Here is an 18,920-nt window from a genome sequence, read left to right as displayed (position 1 = left end):
ATTCAATATTCTCTTTATAGCACTCATCATGATCTGACTTTGTTAATTCATGTATTATCTACCTCCCTGTACTAGAAAATAACTGCATGAAAACTCAGGTTTTTGTCTTGTTCACAACTGGAACAGTGTCTGGCAACTTCCTGCTCTTGCCAGAAGGTAAACCTCTCATGTAACTGAAATAATGGTCTCCCTTTTATTTTTGTAATCCATTCCAAATTAAACCACATAGATTTTTACCCTTTGGTAGGTTTGGTTCCTTGAAATTAAAAATATATATAACTGCTCTTCCTACCATACTACATGATTTTTCCAAACTCTGTCACATGTTAATGGATATTCCAGGAGGGCAGGGAATTAATGGTCTAACACAGTAATATGGAAAAGGATGGACTTAATTTCTCAAATTATTATTTTATTATTAAAAAAAACATAAGTGAATCAAAACATGGTTTTTCTTGTGGCAATTAATGTGTCCTGGAGATAATTTTGTCTACTCTAATGCAAGCACACATCATAATAACATAGCACAGTATAAGTTCTTTGAGAAACGCAGTCATAACAGAAAGGGCTTATCATCACGGGACATAAAGCATAAAAATTTTAATGTGATCCCTGGGATAATGAAAGTTACTCCTTATTCCTCTAGATTAAACTGTTCTAACAAGTGGACTATTTTTTTTTATAACTGACATCACCCAGAGGGAGCTTCCTTTTATATCTTACCTCTAAATTAAGTTTATATACATGAGAAGGGTGCTTCTTGACTAACTCTTTATGGTGGACATGCTTGAATCAAGACGTGAAAACCCAAGATGATGGAAAAAGGTAATATTTTTAGATAGCATACTTTTATTTTAATTTGGTGCCTGATCTACTAATATTAAAGGATAAAGACAAAACGTTATTCTCTTTCTCCTTGTCATGAATATATCAAGTGTACGTGATGAAGAAGAATAAAACCAGATATTTTGATAACAGGGAAACATTTCAAAGACAATGGCTAAAATCCCCATATACTGGGTGTAAAAGAGAGCTTTAAAGTCTCTCAGGTTTAATATATGTATTCCCCAAGACAACCAAACTAACTCAATTATATGAGTTACCTAGAATATGCAAATTCATAGACAGAAAGCAGAAAAAAGATCACCAATACATAAATTTTAATAGAATTCCAAACAGTAAAATTACCCAGAGAAGATAGGAAAGGAAAACAAAAGGTAAAAAGAGAAGATAACCAGGAGACAAAATAAAATGGTAACCATAAACCAAGCTACATCAGTAATTTATTAAATGTCAATAGATTTTACTGAAATTTCATAGTGATTAGTTACACAACTCCATAACTATACAAAAATCACTTATTTATACAATTTAAAAGGTGAGTGTTATGGTATGTGAATTATATCTCAATAAAGCTGTTATTAAAGAAAATAAACTAAGACAAACAAAATAATTTTAATAGACTAAATACAACAATTAAAAGAAGCAGATTATCAGAAAAAAAATTATGACCCAACTACATGTTGGCTACAAAAGACATATTTCTATATAAAGAGTCAGATGGAGAAAGATATACCATGCAATCAATAAGCACAAAACACTTGGGTCTTTAAAGTCAAACATTAAACAGTTTGTCCAAGACCAAAGATCATACAACTTTGAAGTAGCAGAAAATTTTAATTTAGACTCCAAATTCTGCTAATAACTGCAAGGAGATAGGAGGAGAGAGAGAAGAAGGAATGCTAGAGTATAAAATTAAAAATGTATTAACTTCAAGTAAAGGAAATAAAATCCCAACTTGATGAAGAAAATAAGACACACACATCCTGGAAGTACAGAGAGTCCCAAACAAGATGGACCCAAAAAGGCCCACTTCAAGATACAGCATAATTAAAATGCCAGAGGTTGAATACAGAGAAAATCTTAAAGGGAGCAAGAAAAAAGAAAAGAAACTTTGGAGGCTAGAAGGAACTGGCAAAAAAAAATTCAAGTAATGAAAAGATAGAACCTACAACCAAGATTACTCTACCCAGCAAATCTATCATTTAGAATTGAAGGTCAGTTAAAAAGTTCCCCAGACCAAAAAACAACCTAAAGGAGTTCATTATCACCAAAGCAGTATTATATGAAATGTTAAAGGGAAGAAGAAGAAAGGAAGAAGATGGAAGATGAAGAAGAAAGGAGAAGGAGGCGAAGGAGACAGAGGCAAAGGAGAAGAAGATGGAGGAGAAGGAGAAGGAAGAGAAGGAGAAGAAGGAGAAGGAAGAAAGAAAATAAAAAGAAAAGAGGAGGGGGAGGGGAAAGGGAGGGAGAGGAGGAGGAGGAAGAAGAACAAGAATATGAACAGCAAAATGGCAATAAATGCATATCTATTAATAATTAAATCTTAAAAACAAAAAAATAAGAATAGAAATGGAATCGTAGAAACAGAGAATGTTTTGATGGTTGCCAGGTGGGAGGGAAGTCAGAGTGGTGAGTGAAAAAGGTGAAGGGATTAAGAAGTACAAATAGGTAGTTACAGAACAGCCATGGAAATGTAAAATACAGCAGCCAAAGAACACAAATGCATGACCCATAGACATAGATAATGGTGTGGGGATTGCCTGAGGTGTGTGTGGTGGGGGGACTGTCAGGGTGAAGTGTGAGACAAAGGGGGAAATTTGGGGATAACCGTAATAGCATAAAAAATAAAATATAATTAAATTAAAATTTTTAAAAGGCCTGTGGTTAGGATATGGCAGTACTGTATTGTCCTCCTACACGTTGGTTTTTTTTTTTTTTTTTTTTTCCTATACTGGAGACATGGGGAATATAAATACTATTCTGTAACATGTCAGAATGACATAAAATTGAAATGTCAGCACCCATAAATAAGGTCTTACTGAGATGATGCCAATCCATTTGAAAGACGTAGAATAAAATATTTTCAAAAAGTGCTCCACTAAGTCAAGGCCTGCCAGAATTATAGCAATATCAATAGGCACCTATAAAACAATGGTCCAGGAACTCCTCTGACTTCTTTTAAATTTGTTTTTCACATCTAAAGCCAAGCCACAGACCCCAGTGACAAGCTCAATACCTGGTTGGGAAAGTTTCTTCCTGCATCCCTTGATAAGTCTTGCACAATCCCAGAATGCCTTACTTTACTGATGTGTACCCAGACATCAGTAAGACTGCAGTGTTCCTAAAAAGGAAAAAGCCAGCCAAGCTACACCTTGATTGGTTAACCCCAGCAACTTCTGTGTTCACAAAGAATAAAAACACCTAAGTCCCACATTCAGGGCACAGAAACTAAGGCCCTATCTCAGTGTTCTCACTCTCTGCAGAGCCTCAGTAAATCTGCCTTCATTTAAATAAGACGTGAAAAAAATTTTAAACTGTACTAACCGCAAGCAAAGGAAAGAAAATACCAACCTCATCAAATCCCAGATTCTTAACCTTCCTGTTGAAATCAATCTCCAAACCCCAGAACCCTAAATGTATTTGCCTTATCTACATCCTTAAAAGACACCCTAAAAAATGTCTTTTTCCTTTTCAGGTATCCACTTTAGAGCATTTCTACTCAACATCATCTTTAAGTTCTTAAACAAATTTTCCAGAAGCTGAACTTTTAATCCAAAAATGCAGGAAGAAAAAAGAAACATCCTCAAACATTTTCAAAGACATTCTATTAAGATAAGAGTTTTATGAATTCTCCTTATAGGTTTTCATAATTTATTTTGAACATGACATATTTAAGAGTCACAATTAAAAATATACTACAAAATTATTGTCATAAGGAACAGAGTCACCGAACTCTCTCCTCTAAATTCAGGGAGACTTCATTAGTTAAACATAAAACTATTTACAAGTGGTAAAAGGCATCAGTGACTATATTTTATAGCTCTACCAACTCATTAAACAATTTAACTTATAAAGTCAGTAAATCTGGACTTCAGGACATCTGGTCAAGATGGAGGCATAGGTAAACAGTGCTTGCCTCCTTGAACAAACACAGCAAAAATTACAACTAAATTACAAAAGAAATATCTCTGAGAATTGTCAGAAACTCAAACTGCATAGAAATATGACAATCAGAGAATTAAAGTAGTCACATTCATACAGACAAGTAGGAGGCGTGGAGGTACAGAAACACGGAGACATAAAAACATGGGATGGGAGGTTCTACAACCACGTGTGGTGGGGAAAAAAAATCAGCAGAGAAAGCTCAGGAACAAGGGATCACAGCCCCACACCAGACCACCTAGTCCAGGGTTGTAGTGCCAGTAAGATAAGTCCCCATAACCTCTGGCTGTAAAAATCAGTGGGGGTTATGGTGGTGTAAGAAACTGGGATTCTCAAGTGTCTCCTCTGAAAGAATGAGCAACAGTCTTAGGTTTACACAGATCCACTCCCTCTGTGCTCCACCAACAGGGCAGCAAATGAAAGAGCACCAGTGAGTTATGGGGAAAACTGTGTGTCTGGCATCACGGTGAGGGCTGAGAGACCACTCCTCAAGGAAAAAACTCCAGAGGGCAAGTAGCAGCCATTGTCCCTTTTCTGAGCCCTCCCACACAGAGACTCAGAGTGGCGACACCGTATCTGAGAATCCAGCAGCATGGTTCACATGGTTTGACCTGCCCTGGCAATTACCTAAGACTCTGCTCTACCCAACTTATGAGTGGGCTTTTCTACAATAGGCCACACTACTAAGACAGAATTTAAAGCAGCTCTACCTAATACATAGAAATAAACACAGGGAGGCTGTCAAAATGAGGAGACAAAGAAATAGGGCCAAAATTTAATAACATAACAAAACTCCAGAAGAAGAACTAAACAAAAAGGAGATAAGCAATCTATCATAGGCAGAGGACAAAACACTGGTATTAGGATGCTCAAGGCACTCATTGGGCACTTCAACAACAGAAAAAAACCTAGGCAGAAATGAAGGTTACACTAAGTGCAATAAAGAAAAATTTACAAGGAATCAACAGAGGAGGGGATGAGATGAGAATCAAATAAATGATTTAAAACATAAAAGAAAAACAGTCCATCACAACAACAAGAAGAAAAAAGAATCAAAAAAAAAAAGAGGATAGGCTAAGGAGCCTCTGGAACAATGTCAAACCTAGCAATATTCAAATCACATTGGTGCCAGAGAAGAGGAAGAGAAAAAAAATGAAAACTTATTTGAAAAAATAATGAAAGAAAACTTCCCTAATTTAGTGAAGGAAATAGACATACAAGTCCAGGAAGCACGGAGTCCCAAACAATATAGACACAAAGAGAACCACACCAAGACACATCATAATTAAAATGCCAAAGATTAAAGATAAAGAGACAATGTTAAAAACAGCAAGAGAAAAGCAGAGAGTTATCTACAAAGGAGTTCCCATAAGACTGTCAGCTGATTTCTCAAAAGAAACTTTGCAGGCAAGAAGGGACTGGCAAGAAATATTCAATGTGATGAAAAGCAAGGATGTACAATTTAGATTACTCTATCCAGCAAAGCTATCATTTAAAATTAAAGGGCAGATAAAGTGCTTCCCAGACAAGGTAACACTAAAGGAGTTCATCATCACCAAGCCATTATTATATGAAATGTCAAAGTGACTTATTTAAGAAAAAGAAGAAGAAAACTATGAACATTAAAATGGCAATAAATTCACAACTATCAACAACTAAATCTAAAAAACAAACTAAGAAAATAAGCAGAACAAAAACAGAACCCTAAATATGGACATCATTTGGAGGGTTATCAATTGTGAGGGGGAAAGGGAAGAATGAGGGAAAAGATGCAGGGATTAAGGAGTACAAATTGGTAGGTATAAAATAGATAGGGGATACTAAGAACAGTATAGGAAATGGAGGAGCCAAGAACTTATATGCAATGACCCATGGACATGAACTAAGGTGGGGGAGGGGTATTGCAGAAGAGATTGGAGGGTACCTTTTAGAAGGGGACAAAGGAAGGAACTTGGTACAACTGTTTAATGGCATAATCGAAAAAGTATATATATTTTTAAAAGTCAAAAAATCCAAGTGAAGACAGTTAATGTCACTGGCATCCAAGATTAGGAGATCAAAAAAATAAAACAGTGAGATCCAAGATGGTAGAGGACTAAGCATAGCTATACTAACCTCTTCCCAGGACCAATCTGCAATTACAACTAAATTGTGGAGAAATAATCCAGAATAACCACCTGAACAATAGGTGGAGAGAAGTCTTATGATCATGGACATACAGAAGAAATCACTTCACAGCATGACTGGTATGGAGTGCGGAGGAGACATGAGAGTGCTGGCTCTGCTCCTACAAGCAGTAATTAAAGTGCCAGAGATAAATTTCAGCAGCCTAGGGGTGTTCCCCTTGAAAAGTGAGGGGTCTAAGCCCCAAGCTGAACTGCCCAGCCTATAGCATCAGAACAGAATGGACCCCAGATACCATGCAGCTATAAGAAGCAGGGGGGATTCTGCCTGCCAGAGAGCCAGCTGGAGTCAAAGAGAGCCTTATAAAGAGGCAATGCATGAAATTTCATTTGTGGCCACTTACCCTGGGCTCCAGCAATGGGGAGGCACAGTGGACTAGAGATGCTTGAGGAGATTTGAGGACGATGGCTTTGGGGAGAGAACTGAGGAAGCAGCCAATACAACCCCTGTGCTGAGTCATCCCCATACTATAGGAGCCATCAGACTGAGGGGAAGCAATACCCTACCTGCAACAATTACTCTGCCCCACCCTGTGGTTCTTTAGCCTGACTCCTGATTACAGATGGACTAGATTAACAATTGAAGGAGACAGTCACAGACTTTGGATCCCTGGTAGTCTTAAACAGGCTGCCTACGGCCACAATGGGACGCCATTACATCACCAGGGGCTGATCCAGAAAGTGAAGAAAGTGGTAAATACCAGATACTAATGAGACTAATTCCACCGTGGTCTTCTTCATTTGTGTTATTTTCTCTCCTGCATAGCTTTTTAGCATTCATTTCTTATCCTTCAAGTTTGTGCCTATTAGGTCACTAGTTTTTATAATATAGTTTATTTCAAATCTCATATTTTGTTCTTCCCTTCTCTTCATTTTACCTTATGTCCTCCTCTTACTTTCATTTTAAATTCTATTTTCTCTCTTGCTACAACTTATTTCCATTCCACACTCTTAACTACTTCTCCCTCTCCTCTCCAGCTCTCACAGTGATTTTTCTTGTCATCAGTCATATCATATTCTTTTTCCTGTTCTTAAAACATCCTTATCTCTCTCAAACTTTAATCAATCTGATCATTGGTTGCAGACATGCTGGCTGCTGTTGCATGTTTTCAGTTTTATTCCTACATCTTACTATTTATGTATTTCAAATCTCAAATTTTACCGTTCTCCTCTCCTACTAAATTTTGCCTTCCTTCTGCCCTTTTATTTTGATTCGTTTTAAATTTGAATTTTTCCCTGTCTTAGCCTGATTTTCATTTCTAACTCTTAGTATTCCTTTTCCCTCTATCATCTCAGAATAACTTCCCTTTCCTCTAAACATCTCTTTCTTTCTTTTTTCCCCTCTTATTCCCATCCCACCTATATTAATCATTGCTCATTATTGTCAATAATGCTGTCATGGATCTTTTTCTCCAATTTGGTTCTTACTTTTTTGTTTTCTTCTTTTCCTTTTCTCCTTTTTCGTTCTCTCTCTCACTATGCACACACACACCTATATATATACACATATATGTATATATGTGTATATATACAATTTGTGTTTAAACCTAATAGTATATGCATCCCTTCTCTTACTTCATTCTACCTTCTTCCTGCTTTTATATTTACTTTCTTTCCTCTTCACCTTGTCCCTATTCCCTACTCTTATTATTACTCTGACCTCTACCCTCTCAAAATCATTTTTGTTTCAATTAGTAATCTCATATTTGTTTTTCCTTTCTTATAATAGTCTTAATCTCTTTACACGTCTATTAATACTGGCTAATTTTCTATTGATACTGTGATTATAGGTGGTGTTATATTGTGGATTTGGGTTTCTTTCCTGGGCTGTTTAATTTTGTTCTGGCAGCACCTATAGCACAGCATAAAAGTCATGGGGAACAGAGTGAATCTCTGCCAGCCAGCCAGAGGGAACAACCTACCAAAGAACAATGCAACAAAAACAAAAACCCAATTAAACCAGAAAGCCCACATGAACAGCATATAGGGCACCCCAAGACCATCAAGTTCAAGAGATCAAGGAAACTACACCCCTGAATAGCACAGGTCTCCTATCACAGAAGGTCACATCGCAGAGACAGGGAATCAAAACAGATCAATCTAAAAAGCAGAAACAAACAAGAGTCAACTAAAATGAAGTAACAAGGAGAAAACCTTCAATTGAAAAAAAAGGAGGAATCCCCAGAAAGAATGCTAAATGAAAGAGACAAGCAAACTATCAGACACCAAGTTCAAAATAATAGTTATAAGGATGCTCAATGAGCTCAGTGACAACTACAAAAAACAGGGAAGCTAAATGGAACTTTGTGTGAACTACACCAGCATGAAAAATGACAGACTATCAATAAGAGCCGGGGGGGAAATGAAGATACAATTTCTGAAATGAGAACACAGTAGAAGGAATTGAAAGCAGGCTAGATAAAGCAGAGGATCAAATCAGTGAGCTGGAGGACAAGGTATAAAAATATTCTGAGACAGAGTAACTAAACAAAAAAATACTGGAAAAGAACAAAGAGGTTATAAGGGAGCTGCAGGACACCATGAAACATAATATTCTTATCATAAAAATGGCAGAAGGAGGAGGAGTAAGGAATAGAAAATCTGTTTGAAAAAGTAATGACAGAAAACTTCCCTAACTTAATGAAAGAAAAAGTCACACAAGTCCTGGAAGCACAGTGGGTCCCAATTAAGATGAACGCAAAGAGGCCCACCCTAAGACACATCATAATGAAACTGAGAAAATTCAAAAACAAAGAGAGGAACTTAAAGGCACCAAGGAAAAAATAGCTGGTAACACACAAGGGAACTCCAATAAGACTATCAGCTGATTTCACAATAAAAATGCTACAAGCCAGAAGGGACTGGCAAAAAATATTCCAAGTAATGAAAAGCTAAGGCCTGCAACCAAGACTACTCTACCCAGCAAGGCTCTCACTTAAAATGGAAGGCAAAATAAGGAATTTCCCAGACAAAAATAGGTTAAAACAGTACATCTTCACGAAACGACATTGCAAAATGTGGGAGACCAGAATGTATGGTACAGAGGGCTGTAGCCGCTGTGTGGAGCCAGGACTGGAATATGGGCCTACAAACCTTAACCAGCTGGCAAATGCTCCCGACATACCATACTGCTGGTCCCACACTTTGGGGGTGGTTTTAGAAGTAGAATAGGAATGCAATGTACTCTTTGAAGCTAATGAAGCCTGCTTGCTCTGTGTAGTCCCAAATTCTTATCAGTAGAATGTGAAAATAATATGTTTAAGTAAAAATAGACATCTAGACTTCTTTGATATGCCTTGGTGCTTTACAGTCTTGCTACCTGTCTCCTTATGCTGATTTATGTTTCCCTTTGTTATCACTCCCAACCATTTAGTAGGTCTGCATGCTTACCCTGTGCATTTCTGCACATAGCAGACTCAATAAAAACCCAGACTGAGAAAAGAGTGATCAGTGATCTCCTGTAAGAGACACTCACCCTTCTCTACCCTCAGACAATTCGTTTCAGAGTCATTTCTTTCATCCACGCTGAGGGAGCTGCGGAACAGGGAACCTCTCAGCACAACATGCTAAAGGGATGCTTTAAGAAGATAAAGAGAGAGAGAGAGAGGAACACAGGTACAAAGGGAAAAAATGTCAATTAGTAAGTACAAACCAGTAATAACCTTAAATGTAAATGAATTAACTTCTCCAATGAAAATAAAAAGTGTAGCTGAATGGATAAGAAAACATGACCCACATATATGCTGTCTACACGAGACCCACCTCAGAACAAGAGCTACACAGACAGAAAGTGAAGGGATGGAAAAAAAAAAAATATTCCAAGAACCAACATGAAAAAAAGCTAGGGTAGCTATACTTACATCAGACAAAATAGATTTGAAAACAAAGGTCATAAAAAGAGACAAAGAAGGATACTTCATAATACCTAAGGGAACAATTCATTAAGAAGATATAACCCTTGTAAACATATATGTACCCAACATAGGAGCACGAAAATATATAAGGAAATTATTGAAGGACTTCAAGAAAGATATCAACACCAACACACTCACAGTAGGGGATTTTAGCACCCTATTATCAACAATGGATAGAACTTCCAAGCAAAGAAACAAAGGTATTGTGGCATTAAACAACACTCTAGATCAAATGGATTTAATTGATATATACAGAGGCTTTCGCCGCAAAGAAGCAAAATACACATTCTTTTCAAACACACATGGAACATTTTCAAAGACAGACCACATGGTAGGACACAAAATAAGCCTCAACAAATTCAAGAAAATTGAAATCATATCAAGCATCTTCTCAGATAACAAGGGCTTGAAACCAGGAAGCAACCTCAAGGAAAAAAAACTCAAAAACATTCAAATTCATGGCGACTAAATAACATGCCATTAAATAATGAATGGGTTAACAATGAGATCAAGGAAAAAATCAAAAAGTTTCTGGAAACAAAAGAAAATTAACACACAGCAGCCCTAACCTGTGGGACACAGCGAAGGCAGCACTAGAAGGAAGTTCACAGCAATACAGGCCTACTTTAAAAAGATAGAAAATTTTCAACTATGGAGCCTAAAATACATCTACAAGAACTAGAGGAACAACAACAAACAAAGTCAAGAGCGAGTAGATGGAAGGAAATAACCAAGATCAGAGCAGAGTTAAATGACAGAGACTAAAAGAACAATTCAAAACATCAATAAAACCAGGAGGTGGTTCTTTGCAAAGATAAACAAAATTGACAAGCCTTTCACCAGATTCATAAATAAAAAAAGAGGACCCAAATAAATAAAATTAGAAACAAAAGAGGAGAAATCACAACTGAAAGCACAGAAATACAAAGGATTATAAGAAATTACTATAAACAACTACATGTCAAGAAATTTGACAACCTGGGCAAAATGGACAAATTTCTAGAAACATATAATCTCCCAAAACTGAATCAAGAAGCAGAAAGCCTGAACAGACCAATAAGAACTTGTGAAACTGAAGCAGTAATCAAAAAACTCCCAGAAGACAAAAGCCCTGTACCAGATGGCTTCACAGGCAAATTTTACCAAATACTTAGGGAAGAGCTAACTACTATCCTTCTCAAACTATTCCAAAAAAATCCACAAAGAGGGCACACTCTCAAACTCTTTCTTATGAGGCCATTATCATCCTAATTCCAAAGCCAGAACAAGACACAACAAAGACAGAAACCTATAGGCCAATATTGCTGATGAACATAGATGCTAAAATCCTCAACAAAATATTGGCAAACTGGATCCAGCAACACATTAGAAAGATCATACACCATGATCAAGGGGTATTCACCCCAATGACGGAAGGATGGTATAATTTTCACAAATCAATAAATGTAATACACCACATAATCAAAATGAAAGATAAAAATCACATGATCCCTGGCTGCTGTGGCTCAGTGGATAAAGCATCAGCCTGCGAGCCAAGTGTCGCTGGTTCGATTCCCAGTCAGGGCACACGACTAGGTTGCACGTCAAGTCCCCAGTTGGGGGCGCAAGTGAAAGGCAACCACACAGTGATGTTTCTCTCCCTCTCTTTCTCCTTTCCCCTCTCTCTAAAAATAAAATAAACAAATAAATAAATTATTTTTTAAAAAATCACATGGTCATATAAATACACGCTGAAAAAGCATTTGATAAAGTACATCACCCATTTATGATAAAAACACTGAGAAAACTGGGAATAGAGGGAGCATACCTCAACAATAAAGGCCATATACGAGAAACCTACCGCCAACATCATACCCAATGGGCAAAAACTAAGATTTCCTGCTAAGATCAGGAACAAGACAAGGGTCTTCACTTTCACCACTTCGTTCAATATAGTATTAGAAGTTCTAGCCACAGCAACCAGACCTAAATAAATAAATAAATAAATAAATAAATAAATAAATAAAAGGCATCCAAGTTGGAAAGGAAGTAAAACTGTCTTTATTTGCAGATGACATGATAATGTATATAGAAAACCCTATAGGCTCCACCAAAAAACTACTCAACCTAATAAGTGAATTTGGCAAATAGTGGGATACAAAGTCAATATTCAGAAATCAAAGGCATTTGTGTATACCAACATTGAAATTATCAGAAACAGAAACTAGAGGAAAAAATCACATTTACTTTAGCAAGAAGAAAAATAAAGCACCTAGGAATAAACTTAACCAAGGAGATACAAGACTTGTTATGGGAAAACTACAGAACACTGAAGAAAGAAATTAAGGAAGATAGAAATAAATGGAAGCATATACCATGTTCATTGATTGGAAGAATTAACATCATTAAAATGTCCACACTACCCAAAGCTAACTATAAATTCAATGCGATCCCTATTAAAATACCAATGACATATTTCACAGATCTAGAACAAATATTTCAAAAATTTATATGGAACCAAAAAAGACACTGAATAGCCTCAGCAATCTTAAGAAAGAAAAACAAAGTAGGAGGAATCACAGTACCTGATATCAAACTATATTACAAGGCCATGGTATTCAGAACTGTATGATACTGGCATAAGAACAGACATATAGATCAATGGAACAAAATAGAGAGCCCAATAGAGAGCCCAGAAATAAACCTGGGTCTATATGGTCAACTAATATTTGACAAAGGCAGAAGGAACATCAAATGGAGTGAAAAGAGCCTCTTCAAGAAATGGTGTTGGGAGAACTGGAGAAGGACATGCAAAAAATGAAACTAGAGCACCAACTTACACCATACACCAGAATCAACTCAAGATAGATCAAAGACTTAAATGTAAGCTGTGACACCATAAAAGTCCTAGAGGAAAATATAGGCAGGAAAATCTCAGATATCCCATGCAGCAATATTTTACTGATATATCTCCTAAGGCAAGGGAAATAACAGAAAGAATAAACAAAAGAGACTACATCGAACTAAAAAGTTTCTGCTCAGTGAAAGAAAACATCAGCAAGATGAAAAGGGAACCAACAGTATGGGAAAATGTATTTGCCAATGGTACCTCCAACAAGGGTTTGATCTCCAAAATATATAAAGAACTGATATGACTCAACATCAAGAAGACAGACAATCCAATTAAAAATGGGAAAAGGACCTGAACAGACATTTCTCCAAGGAGGATATACAGAGGGCCCATAGGCATATGAAAGGATGCTCAACATCACTAGCCATCAGAATGATGCAAATTTAAACCAAAATAAGATACCACCTCACACCTGTCAGAATGGCCATCATTAACAAAGCAACAAACAACAAGTGCTGGCAAGGATGTGGAAAAAAGGGAACCCCAGTGCACTGTTGATGGGAATGCACACTGGTACAGCCACTGTGGAAAACAGTATGGAATTTCCTCAAAAAACTAAAAATGGAACTTCCTTTTGATCTTGCGACACACTGCTAGGATGATAGACAAATGATCCTGAAACACCAATTCAGAAGAACCTATGCACCCCTATGTTCATAGCAGCGCTATTTATAGTAGCCAAATACTGGAAACAGCCTAAGTGCCCATCAGTGGATGAGTGGATCAAAAACTATGGTACATTTATATGATGGAATACTACACAGCAGAAGGAAAGAAGGAACTCCTACCTTTTGTGACCACATCAGTGGAACTGGACAGTATTATGCTTTGTGAAATTAGCCAGGCAATAAAAGAAAAATACCATATGACCTCACCTAATGCAGGAACCTAATGAACAAAACAAATGAGCAAAACAGAACCAGAGGCATGGAAACAAGGAACAGACTGACAGTGACCAGGAGGAGGAGTAGGGAGAGAGGGGAAGGGTCTAGTCAAGGAACATATATAAATGACCTACAGGCATGGACAAGATGGGGATTGACTGTGGGAGTGGGGGGTAGGTGGGTGGTTCAGTGGAGAGTAATGGGGGAAAAATTGGGACAACTGAACAACAATAAAAAAAAGAAAACTAATACAATGATATTCATACAAATATAAAAAGAACACATCAGAAAAAAGAAAAACAAGAAATAATTCCATTTTTAGACTTTAACAATGGCACAGCATTAGGGGATTTAAAAAAAAACAACAACAACAAAAAAAGCAGAATGAGAACAGTCTCCACTGATAGCAAAAATAGGCACCAGGCAAAGGCAAGAATTTTTTTAAAAAACCATTAACTGCCCAGTCCAGTTTCAATTCATCTTAAAAACAGTTTGGAACATTTACTGAGCATGGGATTTATAGTCATATAGTCATTCTGTTGGAATGTATACTTTCATTTACTACCCATGTGACATTGGGCAAGGCATTTATTTCTGAGATTGTTCTCTGTTCTATAAATCTAAGAAAAATAATGTATCACAGATTGTCATGATGACTAAATGAGAATGGTGCAAGTGCATCTGTGGATAGATATTTCATGCCTATTTTTTAAGAGTCTGGGAAAGGGAAGAAAAGTTTATTTCTTAAAAATAAAAGCTAAGGTTGGCATATAATAGTACACTATAGCCCTGGCTGGTGTGGCTCAGTGGGTCACCGGTTTGATTCCCGGTCAGGGCACATGCCTGGGTTAAAAGCCAGGTCCCCAGTTGGGGGTGCATGAGACACAGCCACACAATTGATGTTTCTCTTTCTCCCTATCTTCCACCTTTCTAAAAATAAATAAATGAAACCTTAAAAAAAAAGTACACTATATAACAATTGATAGCCAAATTTTAACACATGAGCAGAAGAATGGTAGCAGTAGTAGCCTCTAGGGATTTAAACTGAGGGTTGGGGTCAGAGATTCACAGATGGAGGAAACATTATTTTTCAATGTACACATGTGACTTAAATTTCTTAAAATTTTAATTTTCAAAAATTAAAAATTTTAATATAATAAAATTTAAGATCTGTGTCCATAATGGAAATTCTAATAATGTTAATGATAACAAAATGTATGTACTTAAAATTAAATGTCTACAAAATACTCTGTAGTAAGAGTTCTCAGCCTTTATTAAATCATTACAAAAATAAATAAGTCATGCAAAAACATACTTCCATGAGCTACCCAGATTACAGACTATATAGATAAAGTAAGAGTTATATACAACTCTGGGATTGAAAAGTCTAAGCCTCTTCATTTTTCTGCTCAAAAAAAATTTTTTTCAAATATGAATAGAGTATCACCTGAATCATTTTTAATTCTCTCTAAACTATTTTAAAAACAAAAAATATTGATAAATAAAATCACTGGCGAACTTGCTAACTTCAGAATTTTAGTATGTTACAAAGCACTTACAACACACACTTCACAGCTATTAACAAACGACACCCCATGGATTACATATAACCTCGTAACTGAAGACCAATGACCTAGCAAAAGGTTTTCTTCAATTTCTGTCCACACAACAGTCATTTTCCTAGAACCTGATCATGTGTTGCCTATATTACTATTAAATGCCTCTATTACTATTAAGGGGGGGGTGGGAGGCGTTCTATGGGTTTGGCTAAGTTCCCTACAGTTATTTGTCTTCACTATTCAGCTACCATTTGAATGCTCTCACTCTTTCCAAGTGAGCTACCTATAGTATAGTATTTTTTTAAAGTGCTCTGTGCTTATGGTCAGCCAACTTACATACAGTCCTGATTCTGTCACTTACTAACAGTGTAACTGTTGGGAAGTCCATCTGAGTCTAAGTTTTCTTTTTCTTAAATAGAATTAATAATATCCAACTTCAATGGTTACATAAATTAAATGAAATCACATTTGTCAAAGGATTTATAAAACTACCATACTATGCATATGTATATAGCAATTTAATTATATCAAATTATTAATTTCCTTAACAGGAAAAAAATGTAAACGCTCAAAATATACATAAAAATTATCAGATTAATGTCTTTAAAACACTAATTTTAATTATCTCATTCTCCTTAAAAATCTTCAATAGCTCTCTCCATCCACTAAAGTACTAATTATTAATACTTATAACGATTAAGGTGATTTGCCTGCCAACACTAGACTTCGTGCTAAGTTCTTTATATATATTGTTTCTAATTTTACAACAACCATGCAGAGTAGGTGTCAGTTTCTTCATTTTACAGATGAAAAAGTTTTGAGCTAGTTGTAAATTTTGCTATTATAAACAACCTTACAATGAACATTTTTTAAAAGTATATCTTTTATAGGTGATATTCTTAAGAGTGGAATTGTGAAGTCTTGATATACATTTTAAATTTTGATAGATACAAGCAAATATCTGGGGGGAAAAAGCTGAAATTAATTTACACTCCCAAAAACAATTCACCTGTACATTTGCCTACACTGAATGTTATAGCTATTTTAACTTTTTGTTTAATCCAATGGATTAAAAGGTTACATGTCATTATTGTTTTTGTACTAATTATATTCCTTATCTTACTAAAAGTCTCAATGAAAGGAGGTAAAAGAATACATTTATCAAATCTCAATTGCTTGCCACAGTTCCCTCCTTTACCCTAAATGCCAAGCATTTTGTACAGAACTCACTATCTATATGCATATATACACAGTTCTGTTAAATACATGGATAAGACCCAAACATAAAACACGAATTATTAAATCTAACATAAAATTTCTCATAAAGGAATTACTGTGCCTTATAATGCTGTGCTATACTAAAGTATAATATGATAATTGGGGAAAATATATAAATATATAAGCCAGAATGATAACTAGAACACTGTGAATTCCCTTTAAACCAATATCCCCTTTTTCCCTAGCAGGTAGTTTTATGTTTCAAAGCTGTCTTGTAAACTCTAAAAATTTCTTTTCTTAATCCAAACAGTCCTCACAGCCTCTCATCATTGTCCTTTTTTGGCTTAGAATATAAGGAGCCCAGAGGGAAAATACGAAATGAAATACAGTTCAGAAGTAAAATCTGCTTGCTCAGCACATTAAAATTCCTGATAGTTGCTATTTATGAGGGTAATTTGTAGCTTTGTTTTTTCCACGAATTATTTAGGCAAAAACAAACATGACATGGTTTTATTCATATCCTGTACAGTAGGGGTTGTATGTAATCTGATCCCACTTTGTGTACATTAAGCATAAGTAATAATGTCTATAAAGGAAATCTATAAAATTTAGTATGCTTTTACATTTGGCTTACTATATACTTTCTAAAGCACATCTATAGTCTAAATTCAGGAAAATATTCAACAAATCTTTTTTTTCATAGCTCAACTAAAAACAACAATTTATCAATAAAGCACAAATAGTTTTTCTACAAACAAAATAAAATATTATGCTGATCTTTGAACAGCAATAAAAGCAACATAACCAGGCAAAACTACACCTCCATATTTTATTAAATTTCAAACTCAAGATGTAGTATCACAATAAAGAACTTCATAGTATTAAACTTAAAAAATGTTCCATTCTATCAGTCTTCCCTGCCAAAACTTTCCACTAATATGGTAATCTATCACCATTTTGTTGGAAATCAGATTTCTAAGAATATACCCAGTTTGGAATAATAACTATCAAATTTCAATGGTTGGTCAACCAACACACAAACAATGCTTATATGGCATAACAAAATAGGTAAGCAATTTTATTTCACTGTTTTATTTTTACAGAATTTACCAACTATAACCAGATATTCCAAAAGGAGCCCTTTAAATGGCAACATTCAATGGGAAAAGATTTTAATGGTAGAAAAACTATATCCAAAATAAGAATGTTGCCATGATGCACACACAAAAAAAGAGGGTTAGTTGTCAGTGGGTAGTTTCATAGTAAACAAAAACACATAGTAATACTACTGCCTTCTAGTTATAAAACAGTCCTTTTTGTGATAGGAGGCAAATTTTCTGGAAGATTATTGTTTTAGAATTCTTAATGTAATAATATTTATTTAATCCTTCCCAAACATTCACTGAACTTACTATGTGGAAACCATTAGGACAAATAGCAAAAGTGAACCAAAGACTTATGAGACAAAGTCTCTTGTCTCAAGAGGAGATTAAAATAAAATAAAAAAAAAACAATTTTAAAATAATGTGGAAAGTGGTAAACCAAATAAGAAATTTTTAAAAATTAAATGCTCTAGAAGACAGAGGAAAAAGATTACTTCTCACCAGAAAGATGTGGAAAACTGTCTTAGTAGAGGTAACATGGAATTGTGCCTTTAAGGATACACAGCAGTTGGCAATGTGTGAGGGAAGACAGGGGTGCCTCCTGGGGAAAAAGAGTGATGAAAGGCATGGAATATGAAAGAGCCAGCCATGTTTGGGAACAGCATATAGCCTGGCATGTCTGAGGCACAGCACTGATAAAGAAAAATGAAGGAAGGAAGATTAGAAAGAAAATGAGTGAGAAAGGAAGACAGTCATATATTCTACACTATTTTGTCTAACGTGATTCTCCTAATAGAAATAATCTTTCTGGATCTTTATTTATAGAAAATTTGAATTCCTTCATAATATTCTCTTCTCTGAATTGAAGTCATTTGTGTAACTTGGCTTATGTTCCACAAGATGACTATGAATTCCTCATGAGCAGGATCCACATCTGATTTATTTTTATATCCTTCTCAAATGCCTTGAACATAGATACAAAATATACATTCTTTAAAAATGATTCAATAAATGCCTATATGAATCTATTAGCTATGTCATTTAATTTCTGTGGGACTTATATTCCTTTTTACCAGGAGTTTGGAACTTTTTCTATAAAGGGCCATACAATAAATATTCTACGTTTCACAGGCTATTCCATCTCTGTTACAGCTATGCAACTCT

The 18,920-nt window shown here is 35.6% G+C and overlaps 1 protein-coding gene across 4 annotated transcripts in view; it reads right to left on the bottom strand.

Moving 5' to 3' along the window:
* PCCA (propionyl-CoA carboxylase subunit alpha) overlaps positions 1–18,920 on the bottom strand; it is a 510,516-nt gene that overhangs the window by 421,152 nt on the left and 70,444 nt on the right. The gene's annotated exons all lie outside the window — the stretch shown is intronic.

This window comes from Furipterus horrens, unplaced genomic scaffold (assembly GCF_987537825.1).
Source record: "Furipterus horrens unplaced genomic scaffold, mFurHor1.1.pri manual_scaffold_12, whole genome shotgun sequence".
Taxonomy (NCBI): domain Eukaryota; kingdom Metazoa; phylum Chordata; class Mammalia; order Chiroptera; family Furipteridae; genus Furipterus; species Furipterus horrens.
Note: the sequence above shows the minus strand (reverse complement) of the source record. Positions and strands in the feature narration are given on the sequence as shown.